Source organism: Tamandua tetradactyla, chromosome 21, assembly GCF_023851605.1.
Source record: "Tamandua tetradactyla isolate mTamTet1 chromosome 21, mTamTet1.pri, whole genome shotgun sequence".
NCBI lineage: Eukaryota > Metazoa > Chordata > Mammalia > Pilosa > Myrmecophagidae > Tamandua > Tamandua tetradactyla.
In genome coordinates, this window is record NC_135347.1 from 20,859,886 (window position 1) to 20,882,937 (window position 23,052).

The following is a 23,052-nucleotide window of genomic DNA, read 5'->3' on the forward strand; positions in this document are numbered from 1 at the left end:
TTTATTACCAAATGACATATTTATGTACATTTTTCATTGTCTATCTCCACCAGGAGAATGTAAGCCCTGTTGAAAGCAAGAATTTTCATTTGCTCATTATTTCATCCCCTATGCCTAGAATAGTGTCTGAAACAATACATGATTGGTGAATGAATGGATGGGAAGTAGTTTTACATCTGTAGACTGATTTGAGAGTATATCAGTAGAAGTTGCTAGAAAAATTCGAAACTTTGGAAATACAGAAAATATCATTGCATGCTAAAAGAAATTTAATCAATGAGTTGGAAGATTAAGTCAAATCTTTAGGAACAGAAAGAAAGATGATAAGTCAAAGAGAAAAGTTCAGAACTTGAAAAATAGATGTTCCAAAATTCATCTATTAGACATTCAGAATGGGAAAACATCAAAAATGTCAGGGCGGTAGTAATAATCAAAGAAATTTTAAAAGACGAATTTCTGGAGGTGAAGAAAAGTACAGGCATATGGGTTGAAAAGGACTGTTGAATGCCAAGCAGGATTAATGAAAAAGACACCCACTCTCGCAGTCACGGTAAAGATTAAGTATATCAAAGACATAGAAGAAAAAGTTGTCTATAGATAGTCATGTTTGCGGTGTATAAAATCAACATTTGGAAATCAGTAGTATTCATTCATACTAAAAATAATGAATTAGAAAAAATAATAGAAAATAAAATATATTTAAACAAACTATAAACTAGGAAATAATCTATCAAACATCTTAATGGAGGAATTTTTTAAATGCTATACAAGGATTTGAAAGAACACCTGGATAAATACAGAGTTACACTAATTCATAAATGAGATATTAAGTTGCCAATTCTCCCCCAGACTATTCTGGGGATTAATCGATTTCAATAAGAATTTCAGCAAGATTTTTTTAAGAATTTGTTATGGTAAGACAACTTATTAATATCATCAAGGGAACTCACTTTGTAGGTAATGACTGCTTCAAGCTAAGTGGTTTATAGGTAAAGTATATATAACTCCAGTGGAAAATTTTTTTTAATGAGAGTTAAAATTACTGTTGATGAATGTTAATAAGGGAGGTGGCAGAATGAGGGGAAGGAAACAAAGTGGAAGCATGCCAGGGCAGAAAACAAGACTATTGAGACAAACAATTTCTCAATCAGGTTATCCTGCCATAAGAGCAAAATGTTTCATGGCCAACAAGGAGGGATGGGGGAGAAAAGCGGTCAGTGTGCAGCCCCTGGAGTAGAGAAACTGCCACACTGTTGGATGGACTGTCCCCTTCAGAGGCAACCGAGATGGGATTGCTGGCTCTGGATAACACTGGTGATGCTTCACCCCCTTACGCATTACCCAAGGTATGCTACCTTCTCCCAGTAAACGAAATTATTGCTCCAACTGCTGTTTGAGTGCCTATGGCATTGTCCCCTACCTCCCTTTCCTTGGGAAATTCAGAATAAGTTTGTAAGAACAAGGACCATACCTGTCTTGAAAACTACTTTATTTCAGGAGCCCTCTATAGTGCCTGGCACTAACAAACATTCAAACATATTTATTGAATGTTGTTAAATGAAAGCATCTGAATATTTTGCACATTACAGCAAATCTGAACACTGGGACCATTTCCCGGTCACTTATAACTGCTTGCACTTCCTCCGTGATAACCTCAGGTCCAAGAACAACTTTTAAGGGCATTCAGAGTTCATAATAATGTTCCCCTTATGAAATAGAAACATTATTTTTGCCACTCTACCTTATCCTCCCCATTCCTTTTCCTCAAAAAAAGGGGCAGTGTCTCCCAGGGAAGTTTTTTTTTAATTGTGAAGAATAACATATATACAAAGAAGCAATAAGTTTCAAAGAGGAAAGTTGCTTTGATTTTGCACTCCCCTCCCCAACAAATTCCCAGAGGTCATCATTGAAACCACATGGGGCCTTCCATAGTTAAGGATGGTAAATAGGTTTTGCCTAATTTGTCAACTCTGATCAGCTGGTAGTGGGATGAATCCAGGCTGAGAAAGAGAATACCACGACTGGTTTATGCCTACCTTAGGTCGGGAGGTGGGGAGAAGTAGGACCTCCACTAGTGCTCTCCATTGCTTATTCCCGCCAGCACCCCTCCATCCACTTCCTTCTCTGCAGTCTTCAAGAGACTGCATTGTGGTAATGCCCTGCTCCAAAATCACTATAAAAGTAAGTAGCACTGCATCCGCAGAAATGCTTATATCTCATGTCTTAAAAGAAGTAATATGTCTTCTCTGGTTGGGCTCTGCTGCAAATTTTACCGTGTAACCTCTGGAAAGTCTATGGAAGTCATGGATGCAATGTTTATTCAGGTCAGGCTTTTGTGATTAGACAAATTTCATCTATTTTACACTGAAGGCTAGCCTTCCTTTGCATTTCTGTGAACTTGCTTTGCAGCAGACCCTTTATTGAAGCAAAAGTAAAGTACAGGAAACTTTGAGCTTTTTAAGGATCACACACTGATTAAAAATCCCTAGGAGCAGGTGATTACCCCATGATCCTGAAGTAGGAGAACTGCTGGGTAAAAAAACAAACAAACAAACAAAAAACAATGAAAGGAACATTTTGTCTTGCAAATTGAGTAACAGTGTGCTTTGATGACCTGTTCATGTCAGAATGATCACTACAAAAGCGAAGATAAGCTTCATTGCACCTATGGAGAATATTTTTTCCTTTTCAAACAAATACAGATTTAGAGTAGCACTGTGTGATTTCTTGAGCCTTGGAAGAAGGAAGCTGAGACTGTATTTACACACCACAAATAAAGGAAGATAACTTAATCTTGCTGTAAATTACTCCAGAGGTAACAGGTGCTAACTAGCCTTTGCTTACTCTGTTCTTTCCCTCCCTCCCCTTCCTCTTTCCTTCGCTCTTTCCTGCCCAGGTTTAAACCCTAGTTCTACTGCCTACTAGCTATGAAATCTCAGACCTTTTACTTAACCTCCACGTGCCTATACCCTCATCTACAAAACAAGGACAGATGGCACCTATCACGTAGAGTGATTATGAGGATTGAATGAGTTAATGCATGTAAAGTGCTTAGAATTGTGGCTGGCAGTAAGTTTTATGTGGAAACTCTTCTCCGCATCCCTGATGTTTTCTCCTCTGTGGAGGCGCTCCATTGCTGAGATAACCCCTAACCTTCTGGAGTGGTTTAATCTGGTTAGCAAATTGGGGAAGACTTAACTGGTAAACTCATCTCAGCTTCTTTTCCTCTGTTAGGAAGGAGTTCTCAGGGAGGCAGATAACCTCTGCTTTGCTCTGGGTCAGCCTGTTCAACTCTGGTGTTCGGAATCTGGAAGAGCAGCACTGCCCTTATACCCGGGGGGCCTGCATTTGGAGCTTCTTCCCCCAAATCTTCTAAATCCCTTTCCTGGCCTGGGACTGGCTAGACTGCCAGTGCTGTCAGGGCAGGGGGCTCCAGGGCCCAGACAAGATGCTGTGTGGGCCCTAGACCCATTTCTGCCTTCAGGGCACTCTCATCCTCTATCCTGCAAATTGGGGGGGAAGGGAGGGAGGGGTTGTCAAGGAAATGCCCCAAGGGATCCAGGATTTCACACCCTTAGGTTATCCTGGAGACTCACGGCCATGCTCAGCCTGTGAGCAAATTTCCTCTGCTGACTGGCCAGGTGTTTCCTTTAAAAGATTTTGCAAGATCTTGCAAGGTGAGGCCACCAGAATGGTGCTGATTTGGAGTGATTCTCATTCATGTAAGACACAAACCAAGTTCAGGGCATGGCTTTAGTTTGTATGCAGGCTGTATGGACCACTATGTCAACTCAAGGGCCATGGAGGTGGCTGCAGGTTTCATTTACCCTGTGGGCGCCCCCATTGCAGGCACCTGGGGCATCATCCCACCCCCAGCAGACTGTCCTCCAGGGAGGTTCTGCCTGTTTCCTTTCAGGGCTCTTGATACCGTCACTCCACAACACTGGCAGGCCTCTGTCCTGCCTCCAATCATCGTGGTGGATTTTTGTTCTCTGCTTCAAGCTGCGCAGATGAGAGCTCAGCATTTGTAGTGCAAAAGGGACTGCTCTTGCTAGTATCATTTGCTTATCCTTCCTGCTGACTGTGGTGTGTAGAAGGCAGAGATACATCCTCCCATAAAAGAGATCATGTACTAGGAATGCAGCGGTTATAGCTTCAAAGAGTTGAAGAGGAAATATGGTTGGGAGATAAGTTCTATGTTTATTCTGTAAAAATCTGAACAGTACATTTAACACAGCTGATAGAGGAATCATCATTCATTTTTCCCTGCATTCTTTGGTTAACACTTACATCTATGATCATCATCAATGCCACCCTTTGAGAAAGTCAGTAGAAGTCAGGATTCATGAGAGGCACTTTGAGTGACATAGCATCAGGAATAATTGTGTAACCAGCATTAAATAAATGGGATTAAAGAACTGCAAATGCAAGAAGACATAGATTGTTTCAATACAAATAGGCTCTGAAAAGTCACAGCATCATGACTAAAATTTGAACCTTTTTCTCATGGTAGGAGATATGAAATTAGTCAGGAATCACACATATAACAATAAAGATGGTGAGTAGATGTCCCTGGACCTGGGCAGGAAGAAATGTTGCCTGGACCATATGAAAAACTTCACATGCACCGATTGGACCAAAAACAAACATGTAAGTACCCTTTCCTTACTCGTTATTTTTTCTAAATCTTTACTGATAAATCACGACACCTCACATGGGCCCATGAGTTTCGTAATATACTTTTTATTTCTGGGTATATATTTTCTTTAATTTTTATTTTTTATTAGAGAAGTTGTAGGTTTACAGAAAAATCATTCATGAAATACTGAGTTCCTAAATACTACCTTACGAACATCTTGTATCATTACGGTACATTTGTGACAATTGATGAAAGCGAATTTTTATAATTGTGCTATTGACTAGAGTTTATGGTTTACTCTAGAGTTTGCTGTGTTGTACAGTCCTATGTATATACTTTTTTTAAATTTGTTTTCTAGTAACATATATACAGCCTAAAATTTCCCCCTCTAGCCACAATCAAATATATATTTTAGTGCTGTCAATTACATTCACAATGTTTGCTACCATCACCACCATCTATTACCAAAATTTTTCCATCATTCTATATACGAACTCGCTACAATTTAAACATTAACTCCCCATTCCCTACCCCAGCCTGGCCCCTGGTAACCTGTATTCTAGTGTCTGATTCTATGAATTTACTTATTATGTCAATGAGATCATACAATATTCTTTTGTATCTGACTTATTTCACACAACATGTAGTTTTCAGGGTTCATCTGTGTTGTCACATGTATCAGAACATCATTCCTTTTTATGGCTAAAAAAGATTTTATTATGTGTATGTGCTACATTTTTTAATTCATCTATCAGTTGATGGACGTTTGGGTTCCTTCCATCTTTTGGCAAGTGTGAATAACGCAACTATGAACATTGGTGTACAAATATCTGTTTGAGTCCCTGCTTTCAGTTCTTTTGAGTATATACTAAGAAGTGGGATTGCAGGCTATATGGTCAGTCAATGTTTAACTTTTTAAGGAACCACCAAACTATCTTTCAGAGCATCTGTACTATTTTACATTGCCACAGCAATGAATGAGTATTCCTATTTTTCCACATCCTCTCCAACAATTGTAATTTCCTATTTTTAAAAGAGTAGACATCCTTAGTTGGTGTGAAGTGGTATCTCACTGTGGTTTTTAATTTGCATTTCTCTAATAGCTAGTGATGCTGAGCATCTTTTCAAGTTTTATGGTCATTTTATGTCTTCTTTACAGAAATGTCTATTCAAGTCTTTTACCCATTTTTAGTTGGGTTGTGTTCTAGTTTGCTAGCTGCCAGAATGCAAAACACCAGAGAGGGATTGGCTTTTAATTAAAGGGGATTTATTTTGTTAGTTCTTCAGAGGAAAGGCAGCTAACTTTCATCTGAGATTCTTTCTTACGTGGGAAGGCACAGGATGGTCTCTGCTGGCCTTCTCTCCAGGCCTCTGAGTTCCAACAACTTTCCCCAAGGCGATTCCTTTCTGCATCTGCAAAGGCCTGGGCCGAGCTGAGCTGCAAGTGCTGAGATGAGGTATGCGGAGCTGCTTTGACTGTGCTACATTGCGCTCTCTCATTTAAGCACCAGCCAATTAAGTCAAACGTCATTCATTGCAGCAGGCATGCCTCCTAGCCGACTAAGATAAAATTAGCAACAGATGAGGTTCATTGTACCATTGGCTCATGTCCGCAGCAACAAAACTAGGTGCCTTCACCTGGCCAAGTTGACAACTGAATCTAACTACCACAGGTTGTTTACTTTTCTGCTGTTGAGTTGAAGGATTTCCTTATATATTCAGGATATTAAAACCTTATTGGATACTTGGGTTCTAAATATTTTCTCCTATTTTGTAGGCTATCATTTTGCTTTCATGATGGAGTCCTTTGATGTTCAAAAGGTTTTAATTTTGATGACAGTCCCATTATCTATTTTTTGCTGCTGTTGCTTGTGCTTTGGATGTGAAGTCTAAGAAATGATTCCCTAACACAAGGTTTTCAGTTTCCAAGAACTTTTATAGTTCTGGTTCTTATATTAGTTAGGTCTTTGATCCATTTGGGGTTGATTTTTGTATATGGTTTGAGAAAAGGGTCCACCTTCATTCTTTTGCATGTGTATATCCAGTTTTCCCAGCACTGATTGTTGAAGAGAGTATTCATTCCCAATTGAGTGAGAAATTGAGTGGACTTGGCAGCCTTGTCAAAAATCAGTTGGCCATAAACATGAGGGTTGATTGCTGAACGCTCAGTTTGATTCCAATGGTCTACATATGTTCGTCCTTATGCCAGTACCATGCTCATTTGATTACCATGGCTTTGTGATAAGTTTTACATCAGGAAGTGTGAATCCTCCTACTTCATTCTTCTTTATTCATGGTGGCTTTTGCTATTCATGGGCCCCTTACCCTTCTATATAAATCTGATGATTGGCCTTTCCACTTCTGCAAAGATGGCTATTTTGACCAAGATTGCACTGAACCTGTAAATCACTGTGACGATTAAGTTCATGTGTCAGCTTGGCCAGGTTATGGTATCCAGTTTTTGGTCTAGCAAGCACTGGCCTGATTGTTACTGTGAGGATATTTTGTGGGCTTAGATCATTAGTAGGTTGATTGCATCTATGGCTAATTACATCTACAATCAATTTAGGAGATTGCCCAATGAGAGCAGTATCATCCAATTAATTGAAGGCATTAAAAGGAAAAGTGTTGATTTCAGCAGTCAGAAGGGAGAAATTCCATCTTTACTGCAGCCAGTCAGCTTCTCCTGGGGAATTCATCAAAAACCTTCATCAGAGTTTCCAGCTTGCACCTTGCCCTCGGAATTTGGACTTGCCAGTCCCCATAGTCATGTGAGCCATTTTCTATTAATATATATACATATATATGCATATTAATATATGTATATATATGTATATAATGGAATATAATTATATATATATATCCTATTTGTACTGTTTCCCTATGGAATCCTGACCATTACAATTACTTTGTGTAGATTGACAGCTTAACAATATTCAGTCTTCCAATCCATGAGCAAGAATGTCCTTCAACTTATCTGATCTTTGATTTCTTTCAGCAATGTTTTATTGTTTTCCTTGTACAAGTTCCTTTACATCCATGGTTAAATTTATTCCTAGAAATTTGATTCTTTTAGTTGCCATTGTAATTGGACATTTTCCTTGATTTCTTCTTTAGACTGTTCATTACTGGTGTAGAACAACACTACTGATTTTCGCGTGTTGATCTTGTAGTCTACCACTTTGCTGAATTCATTTATTCATTCTAGCAGCTTCATTGTGGATTTTTCAGTATTTTCTGTATATAAGATCATATTATCCACAAACAGGGAAAGTTTTACTTCTTCCTTTCCAATTTGGATGCCTTTTATTTCTTTTCTTTTTTCCAGCTGCTCTGGCTAGAACTTCCAGTGTAATGTTGGATAACAGTGATGACACTGCACATCCCTGTCTTGTTCCTAATCAGAGAGGGAAAACTTTCCAATCTCTCACCATGAAGTATTGTGTTAGCTGTAGGTTTTTCGTATATGTCCTTTATCATGTTGAACATGTTTCCTTTTATCCTTAGTTTTCTAAGTGATTTTATCAAGAAGAGATGCCAGATTCTGTCAAGGCCTTTTCTCCATCAGTTGAGATAACAATGTTCATTTTTTCCTTTGTTCTGTTAATATGATATATAACATTAATTGATTTTCTTATGTTACATACTTAGGATAAATCCCACTTGATTATGGTGTAAAATTCTTTTCATGTATTATCGGATTTTGTTTGTGAGTATTCTCTTGAGGATTTTTTTTTACTTCTATATTCATAAGAGATATTAGTCTGTAATTTTCTTTTCTTGCGGTATCTTTATCTGGCTTTGATATATGGGTGATGTTGTCTCCATAAAATGATTAAGGAAGTGTTCCCTCCTCTTCAATTTATTGGAAGAGTTTGTTCATGATTTTTGGTAATTTTTCTCGGAATGTTTGGAAGAATACCGCAGTGGCTATAAGCCGTCTGTTCCTGGGCTTTTGTTTGTTGGGAGGATTTTGATGACTGATTCAAACTCTTAGTTAGCTATTGGTTTATTGATATCTTCTGTTTCTTCTTGAGTCAGGGGAGGTAGTTTGTGTGTTTTAGGAGTTTGAAAATTGCATCCAGATTATCTAATTTGTTGGCATACATTGTTCATAGTATCCTCTTACAGTCCCTTTTTATTTCTGTAAGTTCAGTAATAATATTCCCTCTTTTCATTTCAGATTTTAGTTATTTGTGTCCTCTCTTTTCTTAGTCTAGCTAAAGTTTTGTCAATTTTATTGACTGTTTCAAAGAACCAAATTTTGGTTTTGTTGATTCTTTCTGTTGCTTTTTTAGTCTCTATTTCAGTTAACTCCTTTCTAATCATTTTTTCCTTCCTTCTGCTTGCTTTGGGTTTAGTTGTTCTTGTTTTTATAGATCCTCCAGTTTTGAGGTTTGTGCTCTGATTTGAGATCTTTCTTCTTTTTAAGAAAGAAAGATCTTTCTTAAAGATCTTAGAATTAAGCTCTTAGAATTTAGAGCTATAAATTTCCTTTAAGCACTTCTTTTACTGTGTCCCATAAGTTTTGACATCTTGTATTTTCATTTTCATTTGCCTTAAGATAGTTTCCAATTTCCCTTGTGACTTCTTTGACTTTTATTATTTAATAATACATTGTTTAATTGCCACATATTTGTGAATTTTCCATTTTCCCTCCTGTCATTGACTTTTATTTTCATTCAGTTGTGGTAGGAGAAGGTACATTGTATGATTTCATTATTTCTGAATGTTTAGACTGTGTTTGTGACTTAAGATATGTTCTATCCTGGAGAGTAATCCATGTACATTAGAGAAATATGTGTATTCTGCTGCTATTGAGTGAAGTATTTGATATATGTCTGTATGTCTTGCTGCTTTAGAGCATCACTCAAGTCTTCTATTTCCTTACTGATCTTCTGTCTGTGTTCTACCTATCATTGGGAGTTGTGTGTCAAACTTTTCTATTAATAAAGAACCATCATTTTCTCCCTTCAAATTTGGCTGTATTTGTTTCATATATTTTATGGCTCTGCTGTTAGGTACATATATGTTTATAATTTTTATGCCTTCTTGTTGATTTGACCACTTCATCAGTATATAATGACCTTCTTTGTCCCTCATTTCAGTTTTTGGCATAGAGTTTATTTAACATATTATTAGTATAAATACCCCTAATCTCTTTTGGTTAATACCTGCATGGTATATATTTTCCCATCCCATCATTTTCAACCTGCTTATGTCTTTGATTTTAAGGTGAATCTCTTGTAATCAGCATATAGTTGGTTCATGCTTTTTAAATCATTCTGTCAATTTCTGCCTTTTGGCTGGGGAGTTTAATCCATTTATATTTAAAATAACTACTGACAATGCATGACTCCGTTCTGACATTTTACTGTTTAGATTTTGTGTTATACTTTTTTGTCCCTTGAGTGTGTCATTTCTGCCTACTTTCTACTTATTGATCTTTTGTTGTGAACCATTTTGAGTCCCTTTTCATTTCCTTCTGTGTATATTTTTCAGGTAATTTCTTTATGGTTACCATGGGGCTTAAATTTAACATCCTATACATATGACAATCTTGTTTGGCATAATAGCAACTTGACTTCAATAACATACGCAAACTAGATTTCTCTATGCCTCTAACTCCCACCTTTATGGGTTTTTTTGGTCACAAATTACATCTTTATACACTGAGTTCTCAAAACCATAGAATTATCATTGCTTTTTATGCAACTGCATTATAAATCCTATAACGAGCAAAAAATGGAGTTATAAACCATTGATAATAGTATTGGTGTTTAAAATTACCCATGCAGGTGCCTTTCCCAGAGATCTTTATTTCTTTATGCTGCTTTACTCTACTATCTAGTGTTTTTTCCTTGCAATTTGAGGAGCTCCCTTTAGCATTTCTTGCAGGGTAGGTCTAGTATTGAGGCATTTCCTTAATTTTTGTTTATCTGGAAATATCTAATCAAAGGCATCCAGGGAAAGATACCTTGCTTCAAGAAGGCCGATGAAGTTCAGGGTTTCTCTTTCAAATGGAAGGGGACATGACAAACACAGTCAGAATTTCTCTCTCATCTGGAAAGGCACAATAAACACGGTCAGTGTTCCTCCCTCATCTGAAAAGGCACATGGCGAACACAGCATCATCTGCTAGCTTCTTCTCCTGGCTTCCTGTTCATGAAGCTCCTTGGGAGGCATTTTCTTTCTTCATCTCCAAAGGTCGCTGGCTGGTAGACTCTGCTTCTCATGGCTATGTCGTTCTGCTCTGATCTCTCTGAATCTCTCTCATTCTCCAAAATGTTTCCTCTTTTCTAGGACTCCAGAAACTAATCAAGACCCAACCAAATGGGTGGAGACATGCCTCCACCTAATCAAGCTTAACAACCACTCTTGATTAAATCACATCTCCAGGGAGAAGATCTAATTACAGTTTCAAATGTGCAATCCTGAATAGGGATTGGAAGAAATGGTTGCCTTTACAAAATGGGATTAGGATTAAAACATGGCTTTTCTAGGGTGCATACATCATCTCAAACCAGCACATTCCACCCTCTGGACCCTAAAAAAGGCCTGTTTTTCCCATACATAAAATACATTAATTCCATCACAATATCAGAAAACTTTAAAGCATTTCAGTAAAAATCAAATGCAATACAAGATTAAAACCAGTACAAAGTCTCATCAAAGTTAGGTACAAGTGTGATCTGTGCTCAGGCAAATTCTCCTCTGTCTCTGGACCTTTGAAAAGACATAACAAGTTATTTGCTCCCAATGTACAAAGGAGGAACAGTCATAGGATACATATATGCATTTCCATAGGGAGGAAAGAATGCAGGAGTCCCTGGACACACACAGTTTTGAAAACCCGCAGGGCAAATTCCATTACATTTCAAACTCTGAGAATCGTTTCTCTTCGGGGCTTCTGAAATCAATAGTCCTACCCTTTCCAAGGGCCTACACAGAGGTCTGCCTCTCTCCGAACTCAACCTTGGTGGACATTGGGGAGACCAATTTTTTCTCAGCTCCACCCTCTCCAAGGATTGAGGCTGCACCGGGCTCTCTGCCATCTCTGAGGTACATGCTTGTGCTGGCTGGAAATGATGTATGTACCCTAAAAAAGTCATGTTTTAATCATAATCCCATTTTGTAAAGGCAGCCATTTCTTTTAATCCCTATTCAGTATTGTATGTTTGAAACTGTAATTAGATCATCTCCCTGAAGATGTAACTTAATCAAGCATGGTTGTTAAACTGGATTAAGTAGAGGTGTGTCTCTACCCATTTGAGTGGGTCTTGACTAGTTTCTGAAGTCCTATAAAAGAGGAAACAATTTGGAGAATGAGAGATTCAGAGAGAGCAGAACAGAAAGACATAGCCATGAGAAGCAGAGTCTACCAGCCAGTGACCTTTGGAGATGAAGAAGGAAAATGCCTCCCAGGGAGCTTCATGAAACAAGAAGCCAGGAGAAGAAGCTAGCAGATGATGCCATGTTCAGAATGTGCCCTTCCAGATGAGAGAGGAACCCTGACCGTGTTTATTGTGCCTTTCCAGATAAGAGAGAAACTCTGACTGTGTTTGTCATGTCCCCTTCCATCTGAGAGAGAAACCCTGAACCTCACTAGCCTTCTTGAAGCAAGGTATCTGTCCCTGGATGTCTTTGATTAGACATTTCTATAGACTTGCTTTAACAGGGACATTTTCTCAGCCTTAGAACTAAACTAGCAACTTATTAAGTTCCCCTTTTTAAAAGCCATTCCATTTCTGGTATATTGCATTCTGGCAGCTTTGAGTTAATTTTCATGTGGGGTGTAACATAGGGATCCTCTTTCATTCTTTTGGCTATTGATATCCCGTTCTTCCATGCCTAATTATTGAAAAGCACTATGTTGTCCCAGTTCAGGGATTTGGGGGCCCTGTCAAAAATCAGTTGATCTTAGATTTGGTGGTCTATTTCTGCACTCTTAATTCGATTCCATTAGTCAATGCTTCTATCTTTGTGCCAGTACCATGCTGTTTCATCACTGTGGCTTTATAATAGGTTTTAAAGTCAGGGAGTGTTAATCCTCCCACTTGTTCTTCTTTTTAAGGATGCTTTTAGGTATTTGGGGTCTCTTTCTCTTCCAGATGAATTTGATAATTAGCTTTTCCAAATCTTTAAAGCAGGTGTTGGAATTTTGATTGGTACTGTGTTGAATCTGTAGATCAATTTGGGGAGAATTGACATTTTAACTATATTTTGCCTTCCCATCCATGAGCAGGGAATGTCTTTCCACCTATTTAGATCTCCTTTGATTTCTTTTGGCAGTTATGTAGTTTTCTGTGACAAATCCTTTATGTCCCTAGTTAAATTCATTCCTAAGTACTTAATTCTTTTAGTTGCTATTTTGAATGGAGATTTTCCTTAGTTGACTCCTCAGCTAGGTCATTGCTTGTGTATAGAAATGTTGCTGGTTTTTGCACATTAATTTTATATCCTGCCACCTTGCTGAATTTATTAGCTCAAGTAGCTTTGCTTTAGGTTTCTCAGGATCTTCTAAATATAATATCTTATCATCCACAAATAATGAGAGTTTTACATCTTCCTTTCCAATTTGGATGCCTTTTATTTTCTATCCTGCCTGATTGCTCTGGCTAGAACTTCTAGCACAGTGTTGAATAACAGTGGTGACAGTGGGCATCCTTGTCTTGTTCCTGATCTTAGGAGGAAAGCTTTCAGTCTCTCTCCATTGAATATGATGCTCAGTTTTTCATATATTCCTTTTATTATATTGAAGTAATCATTTTTTATTCTGATCTTTTGGAGTGTTTTTTTCAGAAAAGGATGCTGAATTTTGTCAAATGCTTTTTCAGCATCAATTGAGATGATCATGTAAGTTTTCCTTTTTGATTTGTTAATGTGCTGTATTACATTAATTGATTTTTTTGTGTGAACCATCCTTGCATTCTGGTATAAACCCCACTTGGTCATGGTGAATAATTCTTTTAATGTGCTGCTGGATTCAATTTGCTAATACTTTATTGAGAATTTTTGCATCTATGTTCATCAGAGAGATTGGCCTGTAGTTTTCCTTTCTTAGAGCAACTTTACCCAGTTTGGGTATTGGAATGACATTATCTTCATAAAATGAGTTAGGTAGAGTTCCTTTTTCCTTAAGTTTTTGGAAAAGTTTGAGAAAGATTGGTATTAGTTCTTTTTTGGAATGTTTGATAAAATTCCCCTGTGAAGCCATCTGGCCCTGGGCTTTTCTTTGTAGGAAAGTTTTTGGTGACTGATTGAATCTCTTTACTTGTGATTGGTTTGTTGAGATCTTCTATTTCTTCCTGAGTCAGTGTAGCTTATTTGTGTGTCTCCAGGAATTTGTTCATTTCACCTAAGTTGTCTAGTTTGTTGGCACATAGTTGTTCATAGTATCCTCTTATGATTTCTTCTATTTCTTCAGGGTCTGTGGTACTGCACTCCTTCTCATTTCTGATTTTGCTTATTTGCATCCTCGCTCTTTTTTTCTTTGTCAGTCCTCTTAGTGGCCCATCAATTGTATTGATTTTCTTAAAGAACCAACTTTTAGTTTTATTGATTATTTCTATTGTTCTTTTGTTCTCCATTCATTTATGTCTGCTTTAATCTTTGTTATTTCTCTTCTTCTATTTGGTTTGGGGTTAGTTTGCTGTTCTTTCTCAAGTTCCTCCAGGTATGCTGTTAAGTCTTTGATTTTTGCTCTTTCTTGTTTTTTATTATAGGCATTTAGGGCAATAAATTTCCCTCTCAGCGCAGCCTTTGCTGCATCCTATAGGTTCTGATAAGTTGCATTCTCATTTTCATTCATTTCCAGATAGCTACTGATTTTTCTAGCAGTTTCTTCTTTGACTCACTAGTTGTTTAACAATGTGTTATTTAATCTCCACATATTTGCAAATGTTCTCGTTCTTTGGTGGTTATTGAGATCCAGCTTCATTCCATTGTGATCAAAGAAAGTGCTTTGAATAATTTGAATGTTTTTAAATTTATAAAGATCTGTTTTATGCCCTAGCATATGATCTATCCTGGAGAATATTCTTCGAGTACTAGCAAAGAAAGCATATCCTTGTGCTTTGGGGTGCAGTGACCTATATATGTCTGTTAGGTCTAATTCATTTATCAAATTATGTTACTTCTCTATTTCCTTGTTGATCTTTTGTCTGATTGCTCTATCTATAGAGGAGAATGGTGTATTGAAATCTTCTACTATTATTGTTGAAAAATCTATTGCTCCCTTCAGTTTTGCCAATGTCTGTCTCATGTACTGTAGACCTCCTTGATTGGGAGCATAAATATTTATAGTTATTATACCTTCTTCATGAATTGATCCTTTAATTAGTATATAGTGTCCTTCTTTGTCTCTTATGGTGTCTTTACATTTAAAGTTTATTTTGTCCAATATTAGTATAGCTACTCCTGCTTTCTTCTGGTTACAACTTGCATGAAAAATCTTTTTTTTATCCTTTCACTTTCAATCTATTTGTATCCTTATTTCTAAGATCAGTCTTTTGTAAGCAACATATAGCTGGATTATGTTTCTTAATCTGTTCTGCCAATCTGTATCTTTTAATTGGTAAGTTTAGTCTGTTAAGATTCAAAGTTATTACTGAAAAGACATTTCTTGTATACACCATCTTATCTTTTTTATTTTATTTGTCAGATCTGTACATTATTTTCCCTCTTTCTCTTTGTATTTTTAAATTACCCTTAGTGGTACTTTTCAATTCTGCGACCTCCTCCAGACTTCCCTCTCCTGTTCTTTTTTTCCAGCCAGCAGAACTCCTTTTAGTATATTTTGTAGGGCCAATCTCTTGTTGACATATTCTTTAAGGACTTCTTTGTCTGTGAAAACTTTAATCTCTCCCTCAGTTTTGAAGGACAATTTGGCTCAGTACAGAATTCTTGGCTGGAAGTGTTTCTCTTTCAGGATCTTGAACATAATCATACCACTGCCTTCTCACCTCCTGGGTGCTAGTTGAGTAGTCTGAACTCAATCTTATTTGGTTTCCCTTGTATGTGATAGATTTTTTTTTCTCTTGCTGCTTTCAGGATCTTCTACTTCTCTTCAGCATTTCACAGACTGATTGGTGTGTATCTTGGGGAAGGCCTATTTGGATTTATTCTGTTTGAAGTTCTTTGGGTTTCTTTGACTTGTATATTTATGTCCTTTATGAGGGTTTGGAAGTTTTCCCCCATTATATCCTCAGCTGCTCTTCTTAGCCCTTTATTACTCTCTTCTTCTGGGACACCAGTGATTCTTTTATCTGTGGGTTTTGTTTTATTTATAATTTCTCTGAGATCCAATGCAATTTTTTTTTCATCTTTATTGCCATTTGCCATTTTAAGTCTTCAAAGTCAGTTATTCTGTTCTCTATATCACTTATTCTTTCTTCTGTCTCTTCAAATCTGGTGTTGTGTGCTTCTAGTATGTTTTTATTTGGCCAACAGAGTCTTTAATCTATGTGATATCTGCTATTTTTTTAATTTATTCTTTCAAATTCCTCTTTATTCTCTTCTACTGTCTTCTTGATCTCCTTTATGTCATTTGCTGTCCCACTTACTTTATTAAGTAAAGTATATGAACATCTTTGGTTAGTTGTTCCAATGTCTGTGTCTCCTCAGGTGTCTTAATTTGGTCATTAGGCAGGGCTATATCTGTCTGCATTGTGATATGCTTAGTGATCTTCTGCTGTCTTCATGGCATGTAAATATCTTGATTGGTTTACTTTGGAAGTTGATTTCTTTCAGTAATCTAAGGTCTTGTGTTTGCAGGATGGTCATACATCTGGGAGCAGGGTACGGGGTGCAGCACTCAGTGCAGTGATTTGTTTCAGGGCAGGTATAGGCACAGGTTGGGGATGTTTCACTGATGCTTGTGAACATGGGCGCCCAGTGGCCAGGGAGGATGTAGCTGTGCATGTGCACCACTCAGGGAGGTTTAACCCTGGTGTGTGCTGGTCTAAGCCATGGGGCCCTTTGTGCACATGCGTAGAGCTGTGGCAGCAGGTCAGCATTATGCCTTTGTGGATTTGGGGCAGATGTGACCCGGCTGTGCAAGTCAGCACTTTTTGAGCGCTGGGAAGCGTAGCTGATGGTTGTTTGCGTGTGTGGTTCTAGGGCTGCTATAAACTGAGGTTCCCAGAGCTGAATGATGTGATTGGGGGCCTGTGCACACACATGGTTCCAGGAGTGCCGTAAACTGATGTGCAGAGCTCAGGGTAGGGGTGGGTGGACAGCACGAGGCTGTGTGACACGATGGGCAAGGGGTCAGTCATAGCCTAGGTATGGAGGTTAGTGCCCACAGCCTTTAGGCACTGGCAGCAGCCTGCAGGGAACAGGGGTCGGGGGGAGTTAGTGCTCGGGAGGGGCGCAGGAGAGGTGGATTGGGCTGTACTTGGGGTGGAGGGTGGGGCAGGTACGTGCAATGGGGGCTGGTGGGGTGGGGGCTTCTGGAGCTCTGGGAATGGGAGTGAGTGATGGTGTTTGGGTGCGTGGGGTGTGGGGTGAGTCGCCGGTCAAAGGGTTGCCCTGGTGAGGATAGCGTGCCCAAGGAATGCAGCCTGGCTTACTTCCTAGTACGCTGCTCCTGTCCGTGTACTCCCACAGGCTCTGTGCCTCTATGCCAGGCTCCAGCTTTCTGCCTCTCAGTTCCTCAGCCTCTGCAACCAGGACTACCCCATATGGTGCAGAAGGCTCTCCCAGGTCAGCTGCATTCCTGAATTGCCACCTCAGTCACCCTTCTATCCCTTCTCTAACTTTTCCGTGCAGCAGGGCTAATCTTGAGCCACTTTATTTGACCATCTTCCTGGAAACTAGTCTTGATTCTTAAGATGATTGTATAACTATATAGTTTTACAATGTGACTATGTGATTGTGAAAACCTTATGTCTGATGTTCCTTTTATCATCCAGGGTATGAACAGGTGGGTGATAAAATAAGGGTAAAAATAAATAAATAATTGGGGGGATAAAGGGTTAAAAATTGGGTATATTGAAATACTGGTGGTCAGTGAGAGGGAGGGATAAGGGGTATATATCAATTTTTTCTTTTTCTTTGTTTTTCTTTTTCTGAAGTGATGAAAGTATTCTAAAAATGATCGTTGTGATGAATACACAACTGTGTGATGACATTGTGAGTTGTTGATTGTACACTATATATGGACTGTATGTGCAGGGCTAATCTTGAGCTATTCTATATGGCTATCTTCCCAGAAGTCTCTCAGGTTTGATTTTATTGCCTTTTTTTCCCTTTTCCTTTCATTCCCCAATGCCTAATTTCATTAGCCTTTATAAACTCTTCCTTGAGCCCTGGGAGATTCCTGTTTTGTTTTTTTTTATAATCACTCCAGAGACCTGGACAATCTGCAGGACAGAAAAATCCCCTTCCTTAGCATCCTCCAGTACTTTGAATTAAATGAAAATTCCACTGCTTCTCTACTCAATACTACTTTTGCAGCCAAAAAAGTATCACCTGAGCCTTGACTTTGAAAGAAAGATGGCAAGAGAACAGCTTTCATGCCAAGTCTGAAGGGAAATCTACCTAAATTTATAATCCAGAACGCCAAAAGGTTATAGGAATGAGGGTATTCAACTTAGCAAAATGGTAAGCAAATTAAATGATTAATAATAGGACAATGGTAAATTAAGTAGTTTTGAAACCAACCAATAAAACAATATGCAGCTTCTACAGTTATGTTTAGGAAGAGCAGGTAGAGACACAAAATAAGGTTTATGTGAAATAAAATAAGGAGGATAGGAGGAGACACAGTGTTATACATATATATTCTATGATTACAAGCATATAAAAATATGCACCCATTAAAAGATGTGAATAAAATAATAGTCATCAGTTATCATGTTAGGGTAATTGGATTATAATATTTTTTATAATTGAATCATATAGTATGTTTCTGTTATAACTGTAATATAGTTATATTATGTTTTTAATTTTTTTATTGTGAAAAATAACATGTACAAAAAAGCAATAAATTTCAAAGTACACCACAATAAGTTATAGAACAGATTTCAAAGTACATTAGTTTTAAAATTGTAAAAATTCTTTCTTTTCAAGGGAAAGTTGTCTTTCTACCAGAAAGTTACAGCTCAGAGCTAGGGATCTGGACTCTTCATTACCGTATCACACTAAATAGTGTGGCCTCTTAAGATACCTTTCCTCTTTTCTCCCTAATTTGTTGTTTCTCAAAATATGCTCTTTGTACCATTTGAAGCAGAGCCTCTGGGTATAGGCCTGAGGAATGTGCATGGAAAACAAGATCACTGGGTGATTCTTATAAACACTTACATTCTTATACTTAATTTTCCCACCAAATTACAAGAAAACCACACAGGGATTTCCATGGTCTATATTATTTCTTGAAGCAAAATTAATCCATTGAAATTATGCCACTTATGTGTTTGTGTGTTTTAAGGATGTGGCAAACAGTTTTATTTATGCTCAAAGATTTTTATTTAGAAAATGATCTTATAAGCAGGTCCCCTTTTGCAGGATTCCATTTTCTTTCCTACAGTTTTGAAGGCTGCTGTAATTAGAGCTGCTTCATCTTGCAGCATGGACTTTACTTGGGTTCTCTGATCACAGTGATGCTGAAACCGCAGGAACTTGGGAACCTGAGGTTGGCTAAAGGTTTTCACTTTTCTTTGATCATCCAAGAAATCCTTAGTCATGACCACACTGCTTCCAGCCTGAAACTGAAGCTGAGATCCTTCAGTTGTCCAAGTAGTCCTGGGTCCCAGAACTCGCTAGCTAGCAAAGGGGCTAAAACAGAGAGGGGCGCCTGCTGTGGGAGCACAGCTGAAGGGTGGAATTCTGACTGCTGTTGAATTCACTCAGGACAGAAATGAAGAGCCCAGTGTTTCACCCAGTCACGTTACTTTGCCCTTTTAAGAACTCTAATGGGCAAGCATTTCCCTAATATCTTCTAGAAACATAAAAGCAAGCAAACGTGTTTTCTAAAAATAATTGAGTCTTTTTCTGAGGATTTGCAAGACATGGCCCAAACTCCTTTCTCCTTGCTATTTCTCAGGAGGGGTCCATGGTTCTGGGTGCTCTGCTTAAGAAGCGGAGAGGTGCACTACCTGGAAATCTGTCATTGTCACAGGATCTTGTCAGGAGATCGCAGTGCTCATCTTGCCAAGGTGTCCTAAAATACAACTCTCAATATGCTAATACAAATTTCCATCACCTCCTATGTGTGTAAACAAGACGATGAGTTATATATTAGAAAAAAAAAAAAAAAAGGCCTCATGTTTTCCTTTACAATCATTTGAATTTCCAGTCCAGGACACAAAAGCGATCCAGATTTTCACAGAATTCATGAATAATATTTAGACTCCTCTAATAAATCACTCTTCTAAACAGCAGGGGGTCCCATTTATGTAGTGCATTAAGCACGAGGCCCAAATTTATTTTCAAAGCTTTGAAGATAAATTATGAAGCCTCCCAGGAGATCATCTCTCATGCAGCAAAGGAAAGGTATATTAAGGATATTTGAGAGTCAGATTATTTGGGCAGCAAAGGAGGCCAGGACCAAGGGCCAGAGGTTCTGGCATGCCTCTGAAGTATGGGTGCAACCATCCACCATGGGGGGCAGTTGGTGTTGAGGAATCAAGCTGATGCACCCTCTCTGTTGTGCCTTTTGTCCCCTTTATCCTTAAGGAGATATGTACATTTACCATGCTGGAATCTGCTGCTTTAAAGTTATATGTGACCCCTTAATTCATCTCCCTCAGCAAAGGAAGGTAAGAGAAGACAGGATCACGAAACTGAAAACCCTCAACATTTCCTTCCCTCTTTTTCTTTCATTCTAATCAAAGAACATAATTCATTTTCAGGACCCAAACTACTAACAAAATGCACAAAAAATGTACTCAAAAATCTGAAAGCCTAGCTCTTCCTCTTTCTCTCCTGGACATGCAATACTAAATTCATTAAGTGTGGCAAATAGAGAGGGTAGGCATGAGATGTGGGGGGAACCAGTTAACCAGACTGGGTGTTGGCATGTGAGGAGGCGAGGAGGCACTCTGCAGAGGGACGGCTCAGCCTGGTGTGGAGTGCACCAACACAGAGGAGCAGCCCAGAGAAGGTATTGGATGGAGCCCAGGCAGGTGTGCGGAGTGTCCCTGCAGAGAATGGCCCAGCCTGAGGAGTCCAAGCCCACGTGGGGTGAGGAGGATGTCCGCACAGTGGTAGGAAGGGGCAGGGGAGCCTACAACAGGGTGCCAGAGCCAAGCTAGGTGAGGATGGCAGTTGTGCAGGGGGCAGCCCAGGGTAGAGAGCCCGAGTGTAGGAGAGTACATGGTGGTGGTAGTGATGGGAGCTTGATTATTTCCAGGGGGGCTGATAAAATAAGTGATTATATTAATGATAATGGATAATTCTCACTGTCAGTGAAGAAAGTTATACAAAATTGGAGAGGGAGAAAACTAGAATCAAACCTGTTGTTTTGAATCGAAGTTAGGTATATTGGTGTGAATTCATGGCTTTCAGCAAACATACTGATATAGAAATATAGATGTAAGAGTATATGAGTGGAGGAGGGGCCAAGATGGCGACTTAGTAATGTGCGCATTTTAGTTCATCCTCCAGAACAACTACTAATAACCAGAAACAGTACAGAACAGCTCCCTGAGCCACGATAGTGACCGGACACACAGCGTACCCCAGTCTGGACCAGCTGGACTGGCTGCGAGTCTCCGGAACTGTGAGTTCCCCAAGCTGCGGCGCCCGGCACCCCTGCCCCACAGGCAGCTTCCCGGAGGGAAAGGAAAGAGTCTCTAACAGTAGCAGGGACTGAGTCCAACCAAACACCAATTGTGGCATTAATAAACAAATTCTGACTACTAAAAATAGGCCCCCAGCTCAGGCGAAACTGGTCAAGGTGGAGGTCACTTATTGGGCTAACTGAAAAAGAGGAAAGGGGATGAAACAGGTTTTTGTGGCTGTTTCTACAGAGGCTTGGTTGCCTCTGGATTCAGCGGCGGGGTTACACAGGCTGCAACTGCCCCAGGCATACGCAGAAACAGGCTGCTTTCAGGGCTGTCTCCCGCCTGAGCATTCCCAAGGGGAGGGGTTAAACGCAACTCAGGTGGAATCCCTCTCTCAAGGAATTCAGACCCCAGGGCTTGGCAATTTGAAGCCATTAAAACCAGCCTACAACCTCTCCTCTGTCTCCACCAAGCCCCCAGCAGGAAGAGTCTTCCAAAGTTAAAGGACCCACAACATCTTTTGCTGGTGGGACCCACAGACAGACAAGCACCACATACTGGGCAGGATAAGAAAAGCAGAGCCCAGAGACTTCACAGGAAAGTCTTTCAACCTGCTGGGTCTCACCCTCAGGGAAAACTGATCCAGGTGACTCCTTCCCCCCGAAAGGAGGCCAGTTTAGTCCGGGAAAACCCGGCTGGAGTCTGTAATACCTATGTAGACCCTCCTAAGGGTGGGGAGGGAAAAGGCACCTTACAAGCAGGACAAGAAACAAGAAAACAAAAACTGAAAAATTACCCTCTGTTAAACAAAACTTAAGCTAGAGGCCCAGAAAAAGCTGAACTGAAGGTCAAAGAACAGATAGACAACAAACTCATCTAGCAAGAAAACCCTAGGTAAGATAAGTGAAAGCAATCTCCAGAATAAACTAGTTAAGGTAATTAAATGTCCACACACCAGCAAAAAATAACAAATTACACCAGGATAATTGAAGATATGGCCCAGTCAAAGGAACAAACCAATAGTTCAAATGAGATACAGGAGCTGAAACAACTAATTCTGAATATACAAACAGAAATGGAAAACCTCATCAAAAACCAAATCAATGAATTGAGGGAGGACATGAAGAAGGCAAGGAATGAACAAAAAGAAGAAATGGAAAGTCTGAAAAAACAAATCACAGAACTTATGGGAATGAAAGATACAGTAGAAGAGATTAAAAAAACAAAGGAAACCTACAATGGTAGATTTCAAGAGACAGAGGTTAGAATTAGTGAACTGCAGGGTGGAACATCTGAAATCCAAAAAGAAACAGAAACTATAGGGAAAAGAATGGAAAAATATGAGCAGGGGCTCAGGGAATTGAATGATAATATGAAGCGCACAAATATACGTGTTGTGGGTGTCCCAGAAGGAGAAGAGAAGGGAAAAGGAGGAGAAAAACTAATGGAAGAAATTATCACTGAAAATTTCCCAACTCTTATGAAAGACCTAAAATTACAGATCCAAGAAGTGCAGTGCACCCCAAAGAGAATAGACCCAAATAGGCGTTCTCCAAGACACTTACTAGTTAGAATGTCAGAGGTCAAAGAGAAAGAGAGGATCTTGAAAGCAGCAAGAGAAAAACAATCCATCACATACAAGGGAAACCCAATAAGACTATGTGTAGATTTCTCAGCAGAAACCAT